Here is a 6,266-nt window from a genome sequence, read left to right on the forward strand (position 1 = left end):
ACTTGAGCTATAGAGGTCCAAATGATGCGGTTCCAGTTGGGTTGGAAAGCTAACATCCGGGGCTTCGAAATGATATAAATTTTGCCACATGTTGCTTTGCGTTCAGGGGCGCACACGCACACTTTGCGCACGCGCGCCGATTCTTTCCTTGCCCACTTGAAGCAAAACGTGGTCAGCGGTTTTAGAAGCCTTGTGGGCCCAATCCAACTCATTTCTGATGCTATTTAAGTCAAGTATTGAAGGGGAATCAATATACGGTTCATTAAGTAACATACGAAATGATTTGACAAAATTATTTAACTCAAATACGTAAAAAGACATTTCTCACCTCGCAAATAGCGGATATTGGTAGACGCCTCTATCTGGTGGACACCACTCGAAAAATCTCTTATAGATCCAAGACATCAACAAAGGAGTGCAACCATCGATATCCGTGACACCCCGCTGAGCCGCCAAAGAAAGGGACTGATATGTCCAAGCCAGCATAGCCGAGCCCCAGAAAAATGCTCTACACTCCGCAAAGTCTCAGAGCAATGGTGGCCAACGAAGGTGCACCAGATTGTTGGACTTGTCGGTCATCAGATATCCTCCGATCAGTAACATGATATAACACCTGGTGTACTGTCGGAGGGTCTCGGGATCATCTGTCTGGGGCATCTGGCGAACACGATCCCGTAGCCACACGAGCTTCAGTGTGAACAACTCCTTCCTCTGAGCCGCTTGCTGTGCTACCACGGGAGGTCTGGCACCGAGGAGCTGCTCCACCAACGCCCACATCTCCGTGTTGTACCACCTATCAAAGTCACGGAGGCACCCCCCATGGGGTTACCGTGTACGCGTAGGCCCAAGTGGTACACCACGTCCTGCAGGGTGATAGTGACCTCACCCCAGATGAAACGTGTGCGTCTCGGGATGCCATCGCTCCACCAGTGCTGAAATCAGGGAGTTGTCAAAAGTAAAATCCATGAGTGGCACGGTGTCACCGAATCCGGCCTCAGCCAAATAGGGGACGATGGCGTCCAGTGGAGGTAAAGTGTGGCTCACTCGCCGGGGCAATAGGAGGCGAGGCCTCTGATTAATGGCAAACAAAAATAATATTTAAATTATATACAATCAATTATAACTTATAATTTTTTTTAAAAATTTTACAAAAATTAAATTTACCTTTGATAATATTTATCTCCCAAAAGTCTCAAGATTAATTATTTTTATCATTAATTTTATTACAAATTAAATAACATAATACAAGCAAATAATGTAAAACCCAATTAATTAACGGCTAATTAACCCATAAATGAGAATTTATTCTAGAAAGCCCAAAATGTGATTTTTATGGCTTAATATGATAGAGGAGATTGAGACAAGAATTTTGGTACCAATTTTATAGAATTCGGACCAAGATTGGACCGAACGGGCCAAACTGGGCCTACCGGACCCAAAGTGGGCCCTTGGCCAACTAAACTAAACAAAACCCTAGTTTTCAGCACTCTCTCTCCTCATTAAACACACACACACGCTGAAATATTGGAGAGGAAGGGAAGAACACTCTCTCAAGTTCTCTCCGTTGGTTGATCTTCAAATCACCATAACTTTTGATCTAGAGCTCCAATTGTTGCACCGTTTGCGGTCACGCGTTCACCGTGGAGAGCTCTACAAAACCCATACAATCAATCTTGAGGTAAGCCACGTTTTTCTCTTCGAATTTCCAGCCTTGTTTTCGAGTTTCATGAGAAAAAATGTTGAGATTTTGGGCTTTTTGATATTATAGGACCCAACTCTCTTGAAGGAGAAGGTTAATCTTGTCTCCTTGGACCTTGGGTGTGGTAAGATTCTCAACCCTAGTGTAATTTGTTGTTCTATGATGTTTGAGTATTGAGATGTTGTGTATGGATATGATGATTGTGGCTTAGGTTGTGTATGTGTGAATATTGGAGCTTGATTGGTGATTTTGGAAAGCTTAAAAAGGAATTTGGTGGTGAAAAATCTGTTCTTGGAAGTATTGAGGCCTTGAGAGCTTGAGAAAAAAGTGGTTTGGAAGTGCTCCGGTTGAGCTTGGAAAATCGGCTAAGGTGTGGTCTCGGTTTCCTGTATCTAATATGTAATGTGGTAGGAAATACTTAGGCTAGAGGCCCTAAGATAGGCATTGAATTATTGATGTTGTTGAATGATTGATATATATGATGTGGTCATATATGTGATGATGATTATTGATGCATTAATGGTATGATGTATGAGAAATATGCATGTTGTGATATATGCTTGATGATTGATTATGGTTAAATTGTAGGTGGAACCATGTTAATGGTGAGTATGATATTGATTGTGTACAATGATAATTTATTGGAATTGGTGTTGTTGAAAATTGGCATGAGGAAGAGTATATGATATGTCAATGTGTTTGGGTTTGAGCCACTTGGGTGAAGTGGGTTAAAATGATGGAATAGTGATTTTGTAAATTGTGGTAATGTGTCAATGTGTGAGTTGAGGAGGCTTGATGTTGAATTTGATATATTTTGATTGATTTCAAAGAAAAGGGATGAAATTGGCATGTTTTGATTGATTTTGAAGAGTTGAAAATGGCTTGTTTTGAAAATGACACCTTGTGGTTTTTTATGAAAAACATAGTTTTTGGGCATATTTTGGTGGGACATAACTTGGACTATGGATCTCCATTTTGTGCCAAATCTGTTTAGAAATGAAATTGGATCCGGGATGTCTATGTCGTTTGAAGAACGGGTGAAAAATGATTTAAAATAAGAAAGTTATGTCCGTTGGAAGATTGGGGGTTGAATCTGTGAATTCTGCAGCTTTTAACTTAGAAAATTTTTAGCAGAATGACCCCTCGCGTGTAGGCGCACTTGGTGCGTATGTGCCGTTCTTTCAGAAAATGCCATCCACGCGTGCGCGTGGTGTGCGCGGACGCGCCGATGTGCTGCACCCAATGCCCAGCCATTTTCCAGAGGGTTGTGTCAAAACTATGCCAGATTTGTGCGCGGACGCGTCGCTTGGCTATTTTTCAATCCACGCGTTAGTGTGCATGACGCATACGCGTCGATGAGTTTTGTGGCCATCCACGCGTGCGCGTGGAGTGCGCGTACGCGTGGCCCTGTTTTCATCCCAAAGTTGATTTTTGAGTTTTAAAAGCCAAATCTCATACTTCTAAGCCTCCGATCTCACCACTTATGTCTTAAATCATTATGATATGCCTAGCAATAAGTAAAAGGGCTAGGGAATGTGGTAACTTGCGAGTGAAGCAAGGGAAAAATGAATGATCAATGAGGATCAAAGATGATTATGTGAGAGGCGGAGGATGGCGGTAGTAGTGCTTGTTATGACATGGGCCGAAAGGCCGTAATTGTTAATGAAATGGATGGGTATGGATTTAACCGTGAGCCGGGTGGCTAGTTATGGATTTAACCGTGAGCCGGATGGCTGGATTATTACCGTGTTACGGCGGAGCCATGATTATGGCTAAGAATAAATGCATATATGCTGTTGAATGAATTGTGAATGTTGTACTTTTACTGTTGGAGATGAGAGTTTCCCTGGAAGGAAGCAGTGGCTAGCCACCACGTGCTCTAGGTTGAGACTCGAAGCTCTTTTGACCCTATGTCGTAAGGGTGGCCCGGCACTGTGAAAGCCCCGGATGAGCTCGCCCCCGTAAATATTCACCAGTGAAGGTGATGGATATAGATCATGATTATGATCAAGTTTATGATGAGTATAACTCGAGTTGGGGATGCGCGACAGAGGGACAGTCCAATGGTTAGCTACCAAGACTTGTCGGGTTGGGTCTATAACCGACAGATGATATCATCAGGGACAGGCATTCATCATATGCATATTATATGAATTGTTTGAGATTGCCTATTTGACTGCATATTACTTGCTAATTGTCTAAATGCCTTATTTGTTCCTATTTGTATATTTCTTGTCTGATATAACTGTGTTTGCTACATTATACTCCTGCTGGTGGTTGGGAGGTGTGAAGAAATTGGAAAGGAAAGTATTAGTTAGACTGAAGAATCTTTAGTTAGTCGCCACATATGGTTTAGCTTGTTTATAAGTTTTGATATTATCTAGAGGAAGTTCTAGGATTGCCTTTGGCTTTCCTCTATTATTATGTATTATATATGTGGAAGCTGTTACCATGCTGGGGACCTCTGGTTCTCACCCATGCGGATTTTGTGGTTTTCAGATGCAGGACGTGAGGTTTTTCGCTGAGGCCTGCTGAAGACTTCTGGATTAGCGAAGATCCTTTGTTCTTGGGGACTCTGTTTTAGTTTATATGGTTTGCTTAGATACTTTTATCTCCATTAAATAATACAAACTATGATGATTCCTTTTATGGGAGATTTTGGAGAATAGGTTTTTGTATTTGTGTCCCTCTGGGTTTCCTTTGGGGTTTTCCTTATTTTATCATATGTATATATTGTTATGCTCGAACCGGTTATCTTCGTAGCCGGATTTTGAGTTTTGATATTCCTGTTTTTGACACTCCATTATATATATATAATCTCGCGTTGGTTATCCTTGTTCGTTACGTTATCGATCGAAGTGTTGCACTTTCGAGTTGCGATTTTTGTTTACCCTTTTTTCTACAAAGGCTCCTAGTTATAATCAATCATTCATACTACTATACTTTCTAAACTTTTATTTTAGAGATCGTAATACCTTGCCATCTCTAAATTATGACTTAAGCATAAGACTCTGTATGGTAGGGTGTTACAAACAAAGTCTTAAATTTCTTAAAAAATAAAAATAGAAAATCTTAATATCATGAACAGTGTTATACTATAATGGCATTACATTTATAAACACTAACAACATAGCACGAGAATAACAGAGTTCCAAACTGATAACATTTATGTCATACGAACCTAGCACAAACGGATAGAGTTCTAAATTAAACCTACAGACCTAACTCCTAACTCATATATCAACGTTCCAGATCTACATGACTACCTTAACAATGCCAAAATCATTAAATTTAACAACCATAATGAAACTAACCTCAAAGTCGGCTGCCCCCGCGTAATGTGTCGTCTCATTTAGCCTATTTATGTCCCAGTCATTCCCCAGTTGGCGCGCCATCACCGCTCGGATCACAGGTATAGTCAGAAAGGGTTAAAAGAGAGGAGAAAGATGTCGAGAAAGTGAAAATGGGGCCCAGAAGTCTGCTGTAAACGACTTCTATATATAGGGACGTACGTGTCATATCTCATTTACACTGTAAGTGAGGAGTTAAATCTCAATTTGGCCCCTGAAATTTAGTTCGATACTCAGAATGATACCCAGAACCCCTAAATTTGCAATTGTGGCACCGGCTTGCCCCTGCAATCATCTCCGTCACCAGAATGTTGATCTGACGTAATTACATGACATGGTGGACACTACTTAAATGACAGCGCATTGGTTTCGTGCCCAAACTCTTTGGAAACCACGTCGTTTCAGTTTTTTTGTGGGTTAAAACTCTCTTTCTTTCTAGCACGACGATCATAAGTTGCAAAACATCAAGAAAACCCTTACACTACGTGGTTTCCAAAGGGTTTGGGCGCGAAACCAATGCGCCGTCATTTAAGTAGTGTCTAACATACCATGCAATTGCGCTAGTTCAGCAATCCGGTGACAGAGATTATCACAGGGGCCAGTTGGAGCCACAATTGTAAATTTAGGGGTTCTAATTGGGGCCAACAAAATTGTGAGGATCATTATGAGCATCAGGCCAAAATTTCAGGGGCCAAATTGAGATTTAACTCTGTAAATGAGATATGAAAAAAGAATTTATTTCGGTAATTTCTCCAAAAATTAATTATTTTAATAAATATTACATTTATTTTATTTATAAAAATAAAAAAACCAACACAAGTATCAATATAAACTAGGTAAATTTTAGTCGACCTCTGTCAAATAAGGAATATGTTATCTTTTATGATATGTTTCAGGGGTTATTGTAAGAATTTGATTATCATAATAATTAATATTAATTTAATTAGAGTTTGGACAGTTATATAGTCACATATAATAAAATTACTGACTTCATTTTTTTGGTCTGAATTAACTATTAATTATTTAAACAATGTTGATAATTTATTTGGCATAAAACATGTGTGTAAATTATACAGAATTTTAATTCAAACAAATCAATGTTTAAATTAGATTACTCACACGAGGTCACTTCAAAATTTTAACTGCAAATTGGTTGGATAAATATCACTGAGAAATAAATTATTCTGGATAGTGTATTTTTTTTTTGTCAAGTTCTT

The sequence above is a fragment of the Arachis duranensis genome, chromosome 10 (assembly GCF_000817695.3).
Source record: "Arachis duranensis cultivar V14167 chromosome 10, aradu.V14167.gnm2.J7QH, whole genome shotgun sequence".
Taxonomy (NCBI): domain Eukaryota; kingdom Viridiplantae; phylum Streptophyta; class Magnoliopsida; order Fabales; family Fabaceae; genus Arachis; species Arachis duranensis.